This window comes from Mauremys mutica, chromosome 1 (assembly GCF_020497125.1).
Source record: "Mauremys mutica isolate MM-2020 ecotype Southern chromosome 1, ASM2049712v1, whole genome shotgun sequence".
NCBI lineage: Eukaryota > Metazoa > Chordata > Testudines > Geoemydidae > Mauremys > Mauremys mutica.
Genome location: NC_059072.1, coordinates 250,194,563 through 250,213,820, shown reverse-complemented (window position 1 = coordinate 250,213,820; position 19,258 = coordinate 250,194,563). Strand labels below are relative to the sequence as shown.

The window sequence follows — 19,258 nt, the reverse complement described above, 5'->3', positions numbered from 1 at the left end:
TTTGGAGAATACACATCTGCCAACCAGCCTTGAGACACAATCTGGTGTACTGGACCACGTAAGTGCATGCTGCCATGTGCCGGACCAGCCTTAAACAGTGTCTCACTGGGAAGACAATCTGTAGAACTATGGCACAAGGAGATGCTGACAAAGGTGCTTTAGGAGCCAATCTTGACCAGCCTGTAGTGAGCTGAAGAATCAACAAACTCCTCTATTTAGACGTGTAATCAGGGGAGTGCTTCCCCCTTAGATGCACTCCCGAATCTTTAGAGAGGTCAACCTCTTCATGTCTTTTGATGAGTCTGGCACCAAATCGTATTTCTGATGCCTCTTCTTTGGTATCAGCAATGTCAAGCTGCGTCTTGGTACCAGCAGCCGCTGGCGAGGTGCTCAGTACCCTGACCAAGGTAGATCACTCAGATGGAGGACACAGTGCTGATTTGAGCAGCAGGTGTTTTAGTCTGGCTGCCCTATCTTTTTTAGAATGGGGCCTAAAGCCCTTACAAATGGCACACTTGTCACTCAGGCTATGTCGACTTAGGTTGAGTTACTGCAGGGTCTACACCGCTGGGGTCGACAGGAGAAAATACCCCATTGACTTACCTTACTCTTCTCGTCGGGGGTGGAGTACAGGTGTCAATTGGAGCGCAATCTACAGTCGATTTGATGGGTCTTTACTAGACCCGCTAAATTGACCGCCAGTGGATCAATCTCAGAACGTCGATCCCGGCTGTAGTGTAGACCTGCCCTCAGTGAGCCTTTCCCCAAGCACTTAAGGCAGCTGGGGAGAGAGTCACTATTAGGCATTGCCTCACCACCAGAGTGGCAAGGCTTGAAATCCAGATAGCACAGAACATCTCCAGTACCAAGGCCACTACCCAGACCGGGTGCCAGAACCACACAAAACAACAATTATTTTACGAACAATTAATATTACAACGTGTAATATTTACAGGACTTCCCTAAAGACTTGCAGAAGCAAGAACAGGAAACTCCAGCAACCGTCATGGGCAATAAGAAGGAAAGAAGAGGGGTCAGGGGCAAGTCTTCCCTTTATGCATGCACAAGGCAGCAGAGGACACTAGGGCCACTCCAACGGGTATCACTAAAGGGAAAAAAAACTCTCTGACAACTGTGCACTGGAGCACACAAACACCTATAATGGAATGGACATGTGCAATCACTTGAAGAAGAAGAATGAAATTTCCAATGAAATGCAAATCTAAATTTTGGCTCAGCTCTAAGAAACCAACAAGTCTTTTGAAGGGAAAAAAGAAGGGGCCACCACAGAAAGCTGCTGCTCACCATCTTTCCTGCTCTTTGTAAGTGAAATTCACCCCAGGGCAGAGGGCCACCACCAGATTTATATGTCACATAAGTGGTTTTATAGGTCTGACCTTAGTCCTCTGAACAGGTAAATTTCATGCAATAGCAACTTCCATCCTTGTGTTTACTGATGTCTCCCCTCCCACAGACACAAACTCCATTTGTTATCCCTATTTATTCACCATGCAGTTATTTCTGTGTAGTGGTCTAGTTCAGGCTCCTATCCCGCAAGCTATTCCATAAAATGGAACTCCACAGTGGTGCAGATTTGCCTGATATAAGGTCCATTTCAGATGCAAGGCTCCACTCAGAGTACAGATTGCAAGATGAAGCCCATAAAACGTGATTGCTAAAGAACAAAGGCCTTTAGTTCTATTGGCTTCAGCGCACCATGAGCACCCATAGCTTAAATTAATAAAACAAACAATCATCTAAAGATCACTAGAGCACTATCCCACATAGAAAAATGAGAAACTAAAACCAGGGTAAAATAAATATACCTTCATCCCAACATTCTGTGCCATTCACAGTTATTTTAATGGAATGGCTCTTTCCAGATTAAGGATCCACGTAGAACAGCCGCTTCAGTGACCCTACAATGCACATTTTAACAGGGTACTCCGTAGCAGCACCAGGCAGGACTTACTCAACTGCCTATAGACCTCAACGTAACTTCAGAAGGGGCTTAATGAGAGCACATGTAGTTCTAAGGCAATTTACAGTGGCAACCTAATACTGGTCACCACTCTAAGGCAGAAGGGAGATTACATGGGGCTGAGAAAATGAAAGAGGAAACCAAGCTTCAAAAGAGATTTGCATAACAGGCTGTACAGTGTAATTAGTAAAGGAGAAAGGACAAAGTGTGAGAACAATGGGATTAGAGAATAAAAATTAGTTGTGGAAGCACAGAAAACTCTCCACAGGAATGTTATAAAACATGACATTCATTTTAGATTCTCTAAAGTTAGATGTTTTAAAACCACTTGCAGTAAACCCAAAATGTACTACTAAATACAGAACAGTATAAAACATTTATGATTTTTCTAAATCTGAAAATGTTACTATATGTAATGGAAAGTATTTTGGTAAGGTTTAATAACTGGAAATATTTGGGAAACTAGTCTCTAGCTGAGTCCAACCTAACACCTTGATGCCAGGACAGAATACATGTTACTGAAAAAAGAAAACAAGTTTTACAACTGTATAATTGTTTTTGTACCTCTGCTTCATAGAGGAGCTAAATGTATCCTCATCTCAATACTTTCAGACGCCTCTGAGCATTCTGACCATTTAATTGTATAGAACAGGGTTCTCCTCTTCGGCCCGAGAACCTCCCCACTGCGGCCCGCGGAGGAGAGACGCATGCAGACACGCTGCTGGCAATGTCTGCTGCAGGCGCTGCCCCCCGCAGCTCCCATTGGTTGGGGGAGAGGGACAGAAACACCATCACTAGACAGAGTCAGCCATGGAGGCAGCATCTCTAGTCACCAGGCAGAGTCAGCCATGGGGGCAGTGTCATTTTTTTCCACAATGAATATAAACAAGTCAAAATACCGAACACAACTATCTGATACACACCTTGCTGCAATCCTGAAGGTTTCAATTGTTCTATCACTGAGGCCAAACATCAACAAACTGACAGAACGGAAGCGTTGCCGGTGTCTGGCAAACACTAAAAACTCTCTGGCAGGCGAAGAATTGTATAAAGTTGTATGACAGTTTTATTATTTCTAAGAAATTAGAAATAAAAAAATACAATATAAACATTTTCTTTTCTGAACACCATCTTCAGTGACATTATTGGCCCACTGGGAAGATTTGAGGACTGGCACTGGCCCTAAGATAAACTGCGTTTGACACCCCTGGTATAGAAAGTACACTTAGTGAGCATTCATCTGTAGGGTCAAGTCAATGGAACTAACTTCTCAAATAAGGTAAATAGGTTTTGGACCAAAGTTTTCTTCTTTTAACTGGTGATGTACTCCTCCCTATCTTGTATGTCAATGGAGTTAGAGGTGATCCCAAAATATGTCATTCAGAGTCCAGGCATTCAGTGGTCTTCACCAGACTGACACTATTCCTAGTTATATCTATGCAAAAAATGCTGCAGAAGAAAAACAGTGGTGGGAAAAGACTGACCAATTACCAGAATCTAAGGCCAAGTAGTATTTTTTCAATTTTCTCTAAATAAATAAATGACATGCCTACTAAAATTCTACCATAAATAAAAGCAAATCCTTCTAGAATCAATTACAGAATATTTATAATATTGGCACAAGTCAATATTTATGAAGTGTTTTTATCTATGTAGACACGTTGTAGTTATCACTAAGATATAACCTTAGCCAATCTCCACATTTCAAAGATTAAACTGCTAAGGAAACTGACCCATTCTCTACTACAAGAATTCCATGTAGAAGGATAGTGAGGAGACAATAAGAGAGAGAGAAGAAAAAGGGATCTGCATTACCAGTAGTTATGGAGTTGGTGGTAGAATCTCTTTCCCCACCCCACTAATCATTTAAGAGATTATTTACAACACATCCATCTTCGAAAGAATTTTTAATCTATTTAACTGGGTTTGCAATAGCTGAAAGTTTAGGTTTAGAGCATAATTTTTCAGTGCTGTTAAAATAAAATGTTATTTGCCAAAAACAACTCTAAGGGTGCATCTACATGAGAGAAATGTGCCTTAAGACAGGTGTCTGCCAGGGCTCCCAGTGTCCGTTTTCACTCTTTTTTTTTTTTTTTTTAAACATTGTAAGAGTGGACTGGACTATAACCCGGTTATAGAATAGTATTATACAGCCATATTGCTCCCAATCTATGTAAACAATTAAAAAACGCTGTTAGAGCATGGATGCCTTAAACTGTCACAGACACATACGCTACAGAACAGTAATGCTTGTAGGGCAGAAATTTCCTAGAAGTGGCACTGTGGGGTTCTATATTTATCCACTCACAACAGCTTACTTGTCAAACTCACTCCAACTGCCAGAACTGTAAACTCCACTTGGCATCTGAAAAATCAAACTGTGTTCTTGGTATCTTATATATTCAGTAGCAAGAAAGATTTTGCAATCAGATATTAGTTGACAATTGTGTTGATGTAAGAAGCAAAAACACATCTAACATAGATGTAACGGGATGCTCTCTTTTTATAGTAAGCAAGTAATTCAGATACATAGGAAATACATATGCCTTCTTACTCAACAATGTTTTTATATAGATTTAGAACTATACACTTTGGCTGAAGAACAATGTGTAAAACAGTGTGCTGATCAACTTCTAAAAATCTGATAAAAAATCTTTAACATTATAATGTCTTAAAACAAAATATTCTTGAAGGTTGTGGAATAGTTTTAAGACTATTTTTAATTGGATAGCTTTTGAAAAGACGTTTAAATTGTAAGTTCCAGAAATATCATATAATACAGAAACAGTGCCACTAATAACTTATATAAATATGTTGCATTATTTTAATAGTACTTAAAAGTTAAGCATTTTAAAATTAAGAAGGTTTCATCTATAAAAATTAGTCATATATAAATCTATATGAACCAGGCTAAGTTTAGCCTTAATGGAAGAACTGCCACAGCTAAATCTACACCTAGTACCATCCTTAATCAAAGTATGGTGTTTAGATAATATGTCAGTAGTACCTTAGATAAATCATTAAAATAATCAGTTTCTGTTGAGTGCAGATTTTTCACAGCCCTCACCACACACCATCCCTCATGTCAAGCTTTCATTTGTTTCTACCTCTGGGGGGGGAAGTCAGCCTTTTGACAAATATTTACCTTTACACAAAAAATTTTATGCTATTTTTTCTTTTACATTTGCTGCTAAAAAACCCTTTAAAATAAAGTTTATATGAATCCTCAGAATCACACAAAAATTACCTCAATCTTTGTGTGTATATAGCTATATAAATACTAGTTTTGGCATCTGGAAAAGTTATGAAATATCCTTCAATTTGAGTAAGATATCAAATCTATTTTCACTATGCAACCTGAAGCAATATCCCAAAATGGTTTATTCCAATCAGTTCTGTACTAATAATTTTAAAACCTCACAATCTATTGCGGAAAATAGTTGTGTATATATATATCATGTGATTTGCCAATTGTTTCTCCCAAACTGTAAGCAATCTACAAGTTCAGTGTAGTGGAAGTAGTATGAATTACCCAAGTCTTGTAATTTTAGAGTTAATAGCTTCCCAAAAAAGCCACATTTGAAAATGGGTATGAATACCTGCACTTTCCTTCCTCCAAAATGTCTTACTTATGCTGTTATGTAGGGGAGCAACAGATCTTACGATTAAGTCTATAAACTAAATCTCTCCTCCTGTGACAGCATATTGAGAGCTCCCCCATCTTCAGATAAGCTTCAAACAACAATTTGTAAGGCACAGCCATATCCACATTACAAGAAACACTGTCAGCTTGAAAAATCATACCGCAACCTGAAAAATTTGAACCAATAGCAGATTAATACTTAACACTGCTGAAACTGAAAGACTGGAGGGAGAAAAAACTTCCAGCTTGTTTATTTTGGTATTTGACAGCACTCTATAGAATCAGTTTTGTTGATGGGCATGTACACTTCCCATGTCATGCACTAAAATGGCACTATCACTCTTAGGCACTGCTCTGAAACAGCTCATATGGATACACTCCCCCAAAGTCCTTCAATAAGGTGTTAAGTAGGAACAATGCACTGATGAAACTAAAAATGCAGCAGGCCGGTGCATGCACAAAGAGAAGAGCTGGACCTGAGAAAGTCTGAACTTAATTATCTAAAGTTTACCAAAGGCTCTTTGTAAATATCAGGGAAGCAGAAAAAACTTTTTTTTTAAAAGAAGTCTCAAGCACGAATTTCATGACAAACTTTTTCTGATAGAGCACCATCTGAAAGCTTACAGTTTGGGACAAAATGGTGCTCTATCAGAAAAAGTTTGTTTTTTTTTAAATCAGTTTTTAAAAATGCATAGTTGTCAATGTCCCTTTAGTCCATATGATGAATGTATTGAAACGTATGTATATTCAATGATTGCTCAATTTCAGTTCAGGGGAAAAGGGTTGAAGATTCAGAAACAAACAGGGCATAGTCCCTGGGGAGGGAGGAAAAAAACAGTATCTTTCTTCCCAGTGGCTCTCAGGTTCTTCCACACTACTAACCTCATTTTATAAAACCAAAACGGTTTGAGTCTTTTCCCATCTAGTAATAAAGAAAGAGAAGGTGGTCATGATACCCCTAGATTTTATGCAACCCTCAGGCCGAAAAGCAATCTTACCTGAAAGTAAAAATAAAAAACTGAGTCTAGGAAACTGGCCTAACACTGCCATTAAGACTTTTGCGATCCTCTCTGTAATATAATTCAAACAATTGTAACACAACCCTGAGTGCCTTACATTTAAAATAATTATCTATGACCAGTGGAACAGTTCAGATTATATACTAGTAGAATAAATGGAAACTGGCCCAAATGATGTACTCCTCCCACATCCAGATCGAATGTGCATAAACAGAATGCATAAAAAGTAGTAAGTTGCAAAAATATGATTATGCAACAAAGAAAGAGAACCCCCATCCCTAGATGTTTTTCATTAAGCTACTTCCTTGTGTGGGAAACTACACTAAACTGAGGCTCTGCTGTAGTCAGATAATTTCAAGTGAAGGTATACCAGATTTTCACTCTTACTTGCAACAACAATATAGCCTATTGAATTCTAGACTGCTTCTAATGTTATCTATTAAGCATATTAATGATGGAATGCAATTCTGCAAAAGTGGTCTCTATTATATTAAAGGTAAAATTATATAATACATATAAAAATTAGACTATATCCATTTTAATTAATCCTTCCCAGCCATGACATTAAAAGCGACAACCATTTTTCATCATCTGCTTTACACTGTGCTATGACAGACTTGTTTTTTTTTTCCTTAAACCAAAGTAAATTTCAGGAGAATCCAAATTCCCAAATATCTAAACCCCATTTCAGTAGTCAAAAAAAGGAAATCAAAGAACAAAAATAGATCATGACCAGACCTATTCTGAAAGACAAATTAAAGGAATTTAACAATTGTCGGAGATCGGAAAGAAGTCTTTGTAATCTACTTAAAATATCTATTGTGATTTTTTTTAATATATCCCATTTAGAAAATAAAAAGATTTGGGAACTCTTTGGAAGGTCAGTGTTCAAGATCATAAAATTTCTTCAGCCCTGAGCCCGCTAAGATTTACATACTTATATCTTTATACTGTACATTCTGAACAATCCCATAGACTTAAGAGGACCACTGAATGGGTCAACTTAAATGGGTTTTTATTTTTTTTATTTTGCTCTGTTTTATTTTAATTTATCTTTTTCAATTTTTAAAACCCAATACCTATTTTCACATTAATTTTTCTGCTTTTTAATCTATTGCCTATGTTTTGCCCTTGCCTAGTTTTCCATTTTTTTTTTAAATCATCCATATAGTACAGAAAATGTTCCTTTTCCTATTTTCCCCCCAATTATTAATCCTTCTCTTTCTCTATTGACTTCAGCAGGCATTGGATTAAGCCCTCTTTGATCAATTCACGTTCTTTAATGGATTCTGAAAGTACTTAATGAGTAAGGGTATTCTCACTCCACAAGCAATCCCATTAAATCAATCGCAAGGTACTATGCAGGGGTACAGAATCTGGCTGTAAATATAAGTTGATTACTTAAATTGCATGGCTACCAAAAGTTCATCATACAACTTAGCATATGCACTTTGACAAGTTAAAGAATGCATGACTAGAGAACATCTGATCTACGATGCAACTTGGGCCCTGATCCTGCGAAGATTTTCAAAAGTTCTTAACCTTACACACTAAGTAGGCCCATTCACTTCAATAGGACTACTCACCAGGCATAAAATGCCTAAGTTTTCGCAGATCACTGTCACAATGTGCTAATTAGGATGCAAATGATAAAGAAAAATTAAGAATGTTTTGACACTGCTTTTAAATCACAGTAAGACTATCTTTCTGATTCCCCAATTCTGTGAGGGGAAAGAAAAAAGTTTAAAAATTTAGTTAAATGAATATCCACATCTTTAAAACAGAAAAAGAGCAAAAGGTTATAAAATAGCTATGAACAATGATATTACAAGACAGTAAAGGTAAAAAAATGCACATCAGCCATGCAAACAACTTTACCCATCACAGCTTAATGGACAGGATAGTGTTCTTTTAAAGTAAGACTATATAATTTCCGACAAAGTGGATATTCACCCATGAAAGCTCATGCTCCAATACGTCTGTTAGTCTATAAGGTGCCACAGGACTCTTGCTGCTTTTACAGATCCAGACTAATACGGCTACCCCTCTGATACTATATAATTTCAGATCATTAAGATTCCACATGCATCCCTTAATAGCCTGAGTGCTTATTAAGATGGGTCATCTTCTGATACTTGTGCTAAACAGAAGCTTGATTACAACCCAATTTTAAAACAAACACAAATTACATAACCCTTACACAGATATCTAATTAAACTCCTAATATTCTCAAATTAGGTCATCCAGAATCCTCAATATTATAAAACAGTCTTTTGATGTAAGAAAATGTTAATCATTCAGTGTCAAGCGGAGGGCAGATCCCTTATTATAATGTTTATTATTTGAGATAGTAGCGTTAATTTTCCTCTTTACAGATGTTAAATGGAATTCAAAATTTAATGTAAAAGTAAGTTCACAATAGAAATATTTTATACAATTGCAGCACTGTGTCAGAGTGACTACAAAACCCGACAGAGCTAAGCAGTGACAAGTAATCAAAAAATTAAAAACTGGAAAAAAGGGAGCACTTGGTAAATTTAGATTCTTAATGATTCACATTCCTTGTAAAGAAAATATTTAACATTAAGCGCTTACTTAAATATTTTTGTATTCAACCTTTATTCTTGAAATTCTCACTGTTTTCCTTTGGTAGCCATAATATTGTATCCATTTTGTCATTATTTTTAATTTAAAAACACAAGCCTGTTGAAAAGAGACAAGAAAAGAAAAAAATAATCATTGACTTCAACATATTTTATTTTACAAATCTATAAATTTGACAAAGTAAGTCAAACAAGATTATGGGGGAATCTGTGTAAGGCTGACTAACAAAGGATATGGTACCATAAAACAGAACAAATGGGAAGAGGGTAACTGCAACAACTAGATGCCACCAATTTCTAATTCTTTAATGCTACAGAAGGTGCATAGACGACATTTTTCACTGGTAAGAGAATACACAACTGTACCATAAAACCTGTATACTACTGTCAGTTTCGTCTTATTTAAACTGAGTTGCCATGCAATAGTACATACTGAAGTACTATGCCTTCAAGTTACGCTGTCATTATGTATAGATTCTTTTCTAGGTTTACAAAACTTCTGAGTTTTGGTTTAAGCCAAAAGAGATGCCCAACTGAAGCTGTAAGTTTACTGATAAATGTTAGTCAAAGCTAAACAACAAAAAATAGGAACTTTTGTATCATTGCTGGGTTTCTTCTCCTCTCCTTCCCATGACCTCCACGTGTCAGCTTCTTGCTCCTCCCTCAATTGCAAAACTGAAGAGTGAGGTTGATACACTGACTAGATGTTGCCAACACTTCAAAAATTTTAAATAAAGCAAATAAATGCTTTCTTCTGACACAATATGCTCAAATTTTTGCTGCTTCATACTTTTTCTAAAAGGGAGTTAAGTAAATATTGTACACATTTGCAACAGCTAATAAATTTTTAAACTGATTACAAGGGAGTCTTAAAATGAAACAAAATGTGGTTTTAATTGGCAAAAGTAAATGTTCAATGACAATTTTATTGAATTTAGCATTTTTTCCAGCCAATCCAATTTTATACGTTAGTTGTTGGACAAATGCAAACTTTGAATTACAATAGGATCTTGTATTTCTGCTCCACTGAAGAGATGAAAGAATTCTACAATAAATTTTACTAAGTTGTGGGACAACATTAACTTATAGACATCTGTATTTCCACTCCATAGAATCCAGAATCCTTGCCACTTCATCATGCAATAGTTGTGAAATTTAATAACCCTTTTAGTATGTTTGGAAGTACATCATACGGCCAGGAAAATGAACATGTGGTTTGTCATTATGACAGATTAACAAAGTGAGGCCCCAAAATGTTGTCTACAAATACGTGTACTGTTTTTTGCACTGAAAGGTTGAAAAATCCTTCCCTGGTCACTATACAAAATGGCACCAGCTTTTCAACTAAGCACTGAATTTCTTTCGAACTGCATTCATTTAGGTTGACACTGGATGTCAACCAAGATGTATAATGAAGATGAGAAACAGAAAACACCAAATCAACACACACTGCAATTTGAAGAAAGGAAGGGGAAGACCCTACATGTATACTACATTGGGTTGTCATCTCACCAGAACTAAAAGCTAAGGAGGATACATTCTGCTCTGTACTCAGTTTTCCTCTAAGAAGTGGTGCTATTGATTCAGCAAGTGGCAGTCTTAATTCATTAATGTCTCTAAGATACTTTCATAGTCTTAGATAGAAGTTCAAAATAAATTATTATTAAAATGGTAAGTTAAACTCCGCCTTCCTAAATTACTCCTGTAATGTCAACTGGATTTAGCGGTCTTCGTTTTCTGCCCTATATTCCTAGTGTAGTGTGGCTAAGGGCGGTTAAACTGATATATTTTACCACAGAGGTGGCTAAAACTTCAGTGATGACTGAAGTAATGTTGTATAGTTTTTAAAGTACTTTGGGAACCATATGGAATGAAAGCCTTTAAAACATGGTATTTCTTTGCTGTTCAGATCTTTATAACATATATAATTTGATATATTTAATATAATTTTTAAAAAATGTTTTCTTCTCAAAATTATCTAAGCCAATTATGAACAGCCAGCTGCTCTTCAACATTTAATGACTTCTTTTAAAAATAAATAAAAGACACTATAGCTGATAGATGCAATCATTCCAAAAACAAACTCAGTCCTTTTCTATGGAGATCAGTGTTGGTAACTTTCAGCACTAAGCAGCTAGCAACCTCCAGTGCTAGTAGAATCTAGCTTCTTGCTGCAGCATAAGAAGCAGTACACTTCCCTTTATCAAACCCCGCCCCCCCATCCATCTTCCCATTGATGGCTCCAAGTTGGACTGAATACCCATATTTGTGTCAGCCTGACCCACAGCTACTGTAAGAAGACTGCTGCCATTACTAAGGAAAGCAGCCAACTCCTGCATAAAGCAGAAGCTGTTAGCAGCTGAGAAAATGAAAAGCACCTACCCACATACCACAAAGTCATGGGACCTCCTCGTCAACCTCCTCCTCGCCCTGGCTAAAATGGCCATCTACGCGACCAGGGAGAGGCGGTTGGCCAATGGAGACTCCTGCAACTGTGGGGCTTGTTTCCGGTCCTTAGTCCGTTCATGTATCCGGGTGGAGTTCCTCTGGGCGGCGTCCACTGGCTCCCTTGACGCCTTCGAGGAGCAGTGGGCGCTGTCCGGGGTTCTCTGCTCGGTGTCCCCATCAGGCTCCCTTCTTATGACCCTTTGACCGCACTCCTGTCCCTGTTCTTTTATTAGTTGTCCCCCCCAAATTAGTGGGTTTCTGAGGTCCTGTAGATCTCAGGCTGGGAGGGGGGATCCTTTAGCATTGGGCGGGCTTCCGCCCGCTCAGTTTCATAGAAACCCAACAGATACTATAAAAAAGGATGGGATTTAGTGCACTTGCTTTACTGAACACAGTCCTCAATCTCTGTCCCTTAAAAAAGCTTCTAAATCCACCTGTATCCCTTTTTCTATTAAAATAAAAATCAGCCACAAATAATCTGGACCTTTCAGCGTCCCCAAAATATTAACCCACATCAGGAAAAATGCTATCACTCTCCCCTTCTTAAAAAAACAAAGTTAAATAAATAAATTTGTAAAACAAAATGTCCCTTTAGGTCTGCTAGTGCTTTTTCTTTTATTGTTGATCAGTTCAAACGAAGATATTTGAGATAGGAACCAAGTCTTGTACAGCATCCAACCCATTATGAGCACTTAAAAAATAATCCAAGTAGAATCATTTGACAATGTGGCAAAAAGGAGAAGGTGTGCTGCCCACCACAGTATCCAAGCTGTTCGCTAGGAGACTTACTGCACTACTGACAGATTATAGACCATATCCTAGCTCCTAACCTGCCTTTCAATCAGGAGTAAAGACATTTATTTAAAAATAAAAGCATTCACTTCAAAGGGCCCTCCCTGATTTGAAAAGCAGACCTATACTATGTTTCCTAGATCAATGGATCTTGACCATACTCAACATACTGTATACCTCAATATCTGCATTGCATGTCATAAAGAGTTACCTAAAATACTTCACAGGTGCAACATGGCTGAGGCTAAAGTTGCTGAAGAAACACTTTTCTGATTTCTATGTATTTAATATAGTGTCTAAGTTCGAAAATTTAATGTAATGTATATTTGTATCTACATTCCTTATAAGACTTTGAAAGTTGTCCTTCCTAGACCATTACATGGTCATCTTGAGTTTTACCTACTTCAACTTGTATGTATTTATACTGTGAATATCACCACATTGAAACCTATGTCAGTTTTGACGCTGACCTCATCCACCAGGCAGGAAAGAAAATCACATTGCCATATAAAGCTTATTTCTGACATTCACAAAACACTCTGTTACAGCCTACCTAATACAGTGGACACTTATGAAAAATTCTTGGTTAGTTACCTAACATTCAGTATTTTTCAAATTCAGCACTTTCAGTAAAGTGGCTGGTACACTCTTCTTGGTTCTATGCATATTTAGAACAGTTTTAAATTAATAATGTTGATAATTGCTAATAAAAAAAATGTATCCACACTTGAGCTTATACACTTAATAAAGCATACTAAATCTTAAAAATGCACTCTGTTGAACCAACTCGCTATACAAGAAGTGTTTTTTCTCATGTGTTCAAAATTTAGGATGCATTCTTTTGTTAACAATGGAAACAAATTCATCTACTATGTAGAAGATGAATACTTTACACAGATCTGTTCTTGTAATTCAACTTTCTATTCCATTTCATGCACTATAAATGAATTTGTTTCATTTGTATTAATTAAAAATAACAAATCATACATTTATGTAGCCCCTTCAGCATGAGAAATTTCAAATCACTTTAAAAAACTAAACACCATAAAGAATTGCTTCACCCACTATTAAAGTGAAATATATCATCAGTTTACCTATACAGACCTCCACTACAGAATAATTTATGATAAACTGGCTAATGTATCTAATAGCAACTGCATGCAGATTTCGGTAGATAAAATGGAATTATCTAAAATGGAAATTGGCTTGGAACACTTGGGTCAACACTCAGAGTCTTGCAAAAAGTGCTATGGGTTGTTTAATGACCACAAGTCATCGGGACCTTGTTTAATATCTCTTCCAGAAAATGGTATCTCATAACAGTGCCGTACCAGCACGGGAAATTGATTTAGCTGACTGGCTTTTCTATACATCAAGTTACCGCACAGCAAGTCAGGTTGTGAATAGCACATCAACTTCCCACGCAGTAACATCCTGTGCGGACACAGTTCTGGAGTGCAACTTGGCCTGAAAGCATAGTTAGCCAAGCAAAAATCCTGAAGTATGAGACTTGGCAAACTATAGTTTCAAGCCAAGCTGAACTCCAAGACTTCAACTGTGCTGCAATAATGTCCACACAGGACACATTACTGAACAGCAAGCTGGTGTGTGCTATAGTCTCACCCTGGTTTGCCACATAGCAACTCGCCGTGTAGGTCAGCACTTAGAGGAAATAATGCTACCTACTAAATAACCAAGAACAGCTGAGTTTTCCATGGAGATATTCCATCCAAATATTAATAGAGGTACCACCCCACTTAACTTGTGAGTGTTTACAACATCTCACCCTATGGAAACTGAAGGAATTGTGGTATTTATGCATACCTTAAATATGATAAAAAGAAAATGCACTTTCTTTAGGTATTTTCCTTTAAGGGAAGTGAAAAAGCAGCTCTCCTCCACAGCAACTTCGCCCATCCCCAGAGGCTAGCCCTCCAAAAATGAGCTGAGCTATTTTGATGGAGCACTGTGTCCAATGAGGTCTATCCAGGATCTTTCACTACTACTAAATTCATTTTGAACTCAAACTAAAAACACTAGAGAAACTAAATGTATAGCAAACCACTGGGAAATTACTTCAAATCTTTTGACTAGTTCCACAAATAAAATTCCTAACATAGAAAAAGTAATGACTACAACCATGCCTTGAAAAATCCATTTATCAGGTTAAGTGGAAAGTTTTCCCTGATAAGTGGGCCTAAAGACAGCCTTTCAACCCTGAGCCAAATGTACACTAATACAGTATTGTCTCCATGAGTCTGTAGGCAGCTCTGATGCTGCTGCAGCTCACAACTTGCCAAGCAGCAGCACCCTGAGTAACTCTTAACACATCTGCTTCTTGGTGGAAATAGACAACTCTAGTCAGTTTCACGATTGCTGTTCAGAACTGTAGCCAAAAGTGAAGCTGCTGGAATCTCAAATTTTAGGCTGCTGCTGAGGAAAGCCATGGATATCAGCAAAGGAATATACAACAGTTATCAACAGTGGAAGAGAACGCAATAAGAATAAATTACAGGGAAGAAAAGAATAGCAGACCTTTGTCCTGCTCTCTCCCCTTGCAGCAGCCAGGAGATGCTGGGAGAGATGTAGACTGGCAGGGACCTTTCCTCACCCAACTCCAGAGAGCTATCAGGAGGCTTTCAAGGGAAATGAAGGGGGGGAAAAGAAGAGATAGTAAGTTCCCTATGTTACAGGAGCCAGTGAGATGCTGGAGTTTCAAATTTATCAGACACCTACTACCCAGAGGTCAATATAAGGAACCATGCAGAAGGTAGACGACTAATTACAACCTCTGTTTCTTTTGCAGGAGAGCAAGGGGAAGAAGATTTGGAAGATTATTATCTGGCTCAAGAAGCTGGAATATGCCTTTCACCTCTGGGCAACGATTCAAATACAGCTGACACAGGCAGTGTCAAAATGTTTACCATCTTAAGGCTATTCACTGACCTATAAACAATTATTTGCAAATTTTAGTCTGGATGATAGTAGGCAAGAGTGCCTCCAATCTCCACCCCTACTCACAAATATCTTCTGCACAACTGGCCTCCTTGTTGAAAGTCGCAGCAAAGAAAACAAGGAATAGTTATGAAGACTGAAACGCTCTCCATTGGGAAAATACTGGTGGGATAGCAAAACTTGAAATATAAACTTAAAAACCTGACTGGTTGGGTCAGACAGAAGATTTCAGTTTTCAGAGTTGTAAAGACAATATCTTTCAGAAGCACTAAAATCACTAAGCTACCTAAATCTTATTTTATAGTTACAGTTATGTCTACAATCCAAATATAAGACGTATTGGCATCATAGTTCCTAAGCAGTGATGACAGGCTAAGATTGCTTAAGAGCAGTTGCAACAGACAGCAGGGTAATGAAACTTCCCAGAGGCAATATTGTAAAGCTAAAAAGAGACCCTTTCTAAGAAGCTCTCATCTGGTAAGCACTTAAAAACCTAGACTTCTCCTCCATTCTAAGTTACTGGCCCAAGTTCTGGAGAACAGAAGCCAAACATGGCAGAGCTAACTTGTATATATGGCATTAGGACAACACTACTGTGCCATCACTGAAAAGAAGTCTGATTTCCTATTGTTCAGTAAGCTGCTACAGCAATAGTATGGCCTTCAGAGACAACTACCACTCCAGCCCAAATAAGAAAGTAGAAACAGAAATGGAATCTAGATACACAAAGGGCAAAATTAAATTAAAAAAATGTAGATGGCGCTCAAATTTTTAAACCAACACAGGAAAAAAAGAACAATTTTAAGTTAAATTCAATATTTAGTTCACAACTTCTTTCAATATACACAGCTATTTACAGTGCAATGGTCCCCTAACAGGAGACATGAAATACCATACAAACTACATTACCTGAAGATTAATCAACGTTGCAATTCTAACCTGAATTACTAACCTATTCTGCCCACACAGAGTCTCACAGAAGGATATCTGTAGGTTTGTTTTTGGATTGTTTTTTATTAACCTAAATCAAATCTTTAATTGAGGTATTATTTTGATCCCCCGTCCCCAGCAACTGTAGACTGCTCAGAATTACTGATTATTAGTCTAGCTACCATAACACTAACATAAATGAGAAGTATCAGCCTACTACAATGTACTGACTTTAATGGCGTTAAATGTAACACAGTTTCTACAAAAGTGAAATACAGTTTTAGATATATATGCAAAGTTTAAAATCACCAAATATAAACATCAGAATATTCCTATGTTGTAGCATCTGAAGGTTGTTTTGGCTTTGTTTGTTTTAATTGTGTCATGTGCTGGGTTTGACTTATTAAATAGGTACAAAGGATCTAATATTCTCTAAACATGTTTTATAAACATGTATTACCATATATAAAAATGGAGTTCCTAGTAAACAAATGATAGTTAATTTTTTAATACTAATGCTTGTCAATGTTTCAAATACCACATTAAACTCTTCTGAAAACTTTACATGATACCAACTTTCCATTAGAATGTAAACTTTAACATTTAAGATGAAATAAGTACTAGGTGCTACTTGACCTAGGCTAAATATTCCTACTAAATTGCAGATGCTGAAATTATTAAAAACAGAAATGCAAATAATCAGTTTTGCCTTTGCCGATTTGCTTTTATTATACTCATACAATCTGTATTCGGGATTGATCATCACATCAGGAACTGGCCATATTAAGACTGGTTATTTGACTGACGGGGTTATCATTGGAGTCCTAGCTGAGCATTGTGTTCTGCCCCTTTGCTTGTCGGGCTCTGAGCTACACCGCGAGACCTGGGCTGCACTTAATTTAAGCCACGTTAGAAGCAGCTCGCCTCCGGGGTCAGCCCGGCGGAGCCCCAGAGCCCGGCTAGAGACGCAGCCGCCGCGCGGCTCTGCCCTGCCCCGTCCCCCCCAGCACGGACCCGGCTACAAAGCAGCAGCAGCAGCTGTCAGACACACACACAAACTCCGCGAGGACGAGGCGCTTGTGCGGCGGCTCCATCGGCCGGACCGGGCGGCCTCCCCGCAGACCCAGCGACCGAACGTGGCAGCGAACCCCCCCCCCCCGCCCCGGGCTCGCCGCCCCCGCCCGAGTCCCGCCCCCTGGGGCTCCCCCCGCGCGGGGCTGCGGGCCCGGTACCCGAGCGGGGAAGGGGGATCTAGGCCCGGCAGCGCCCCCCGGGGCCGCCCAACTCCCCAGCAGCAGCAGCGGCCGCCACAAGTTTGCGGCGGGCGCCGTCCCCTCCCGGCGGGCCCCGCTCTCACCTCGGGCCGGGCAGCGCTGGCTCGTGGCGGGGCGGGGGCCCGGCGCTCTCCGGCCGCGGGGCGGGAGCGGAGCAGTAATGGCAGCAGCGGCGGCGGCGGCGGCGGCGGCGGGGGGGGGTCTCCCAGGCGGGCTCCGCTCTTTGTCTCGGCGGCGGCGGTTGGCTCCCCCGCGCGCTCTGCCCCCTCCCCGGCGGATGCGGGCGGCTGCGTCCTCGTGAGGGGCCGAGTTCCCCCTTCCTCTTCCTCACCCCTCCCCCGGGCCGGCCGGACGTGCCCAAGGCCCCGGCGCTCCTGCCTCTCCTCAGCCCGGCGGCGGCGGCGGCAGCAGCAGCAGCAACGGCCCCTCCCCCCGCTACACACCCCTCCCCTTCCCTTCCCTTCCTGCCTGCCAGCCGCGGCCGGGATCGGCCGGGAGGGGCGGGACCCTGGACTCCCCCTCGCTCCGGCCGGGAGCGGGGCTGGGCGGGCGCGGGGCGGCTCCTTCCCTCCCCCCGCCCGCCCGCAAAGTTTGGGGGGGTCCGGGCCCCGCTCCTAAGGGCGGAGCCGCTAAAGCTTTCGGACGGCCAGGATCGAGCCCCCGGCTGGGCCCGGACCCGGACTCGCCGGCGCACACCTGAGCGCTGTGAGCCGGGGCGGGCCGAGGCCCAGGAGGAGCTGGGTCGCCCGGGCTGTGCTGCCCCAGGCGTAGGGGGCCGAGCCTCGCCGAGCCCAGGCTGCGTGTGCCCGCGCGAGGGGAGCCAGAGCAGGTCGCTCTAACCGTAAACTGAGCAAAACTGACCTGGAGCGACTGAGAGAGACGGTGTGAGAGAGAAAAGATGGAGCCGCACAAAGCCGTCCCCCCACCCACCCTCTTTTTGACTCTAGCAGCGCTACGGAGTTGGCAGCGTGATAGGTGCCTAAGGCGTCCTTCGCGAGGGACACTCTGCCTAACACATCCTTTGTCAGGGATTCACTCGAGAGGATTTCAGTCATGTCTCCTGCTGAACTGCAGATGTTTCCCTCTCCTTCCCGACAAGTTGAATTGGGGTTAGCAGGCAGGGCTGGGGACAAAGCGCTTGGCCTGCCCACTAAAAATAGAAAGCATTCAATGTTATTCCCCGAAGTGCCACCCTAGGGAAGGGAACTTTCAGGAATAGCATCACAGCGTCTAATCGAGCGGATTGGCCAAGTCTATGAGGTCACTTGCAGAAGCTTTGCCTCCTGGAGGCAGGACTGGAGCGGATCGGGAATACACTAGCTCCCTAGTTAAAAGGTAATGGGAGTGCTGCCTCTGTGCAAGAAATTAAATGCAAAATATGGTTACTGCAATAGCACAGTTGTGACTTTAACAGCACAAAAATAGGAAATGCCTGAGTTAAATCCTCATAACTTTAATGTGTCCATATTATTACACATCTAGTATTTTGAATTATGTTGGGATGCTACAGTAAAATAATTAAGTTTAAAACGTGTAGTATGAGAAAATTAGCATTGCTGCTTCCCATGAGAACCATAAATTTTGCATTTCCTGGCTTTTTTGCCATTGTAAAC

General features: G+C 40.2%; 1 protein-coding gene across 3 annotated transcripts in view; it reads right to left on the bottom strand.

Moving 5' to 3' along the window:
• The window catches only part of NCK2 (NCK adaptor protein 2), a 157,257-nt gene extending 138,702 nt beyond the window's left edge, over positions 1–18,555 (bottom strand). The window contains exon 1 of one of the 3 annotated variants that reach the window (XM_045006655.1): positions 18,507–18,555. The gene's annotated coding sequence lies outside the window, so the exon portion shown is untranslated. Of the gene's footprint in view, positions 1–9,238; positions 9,261–17,728; positions 17,798–18,506 lie in introns of those variants that run through there. The other 2 variants (XM_045006649.1, XM_045006662.1) reach the window with 2 other exon arrangements.
• Positions 18,556–19,258: the final 703 nt, after the last annotated feature.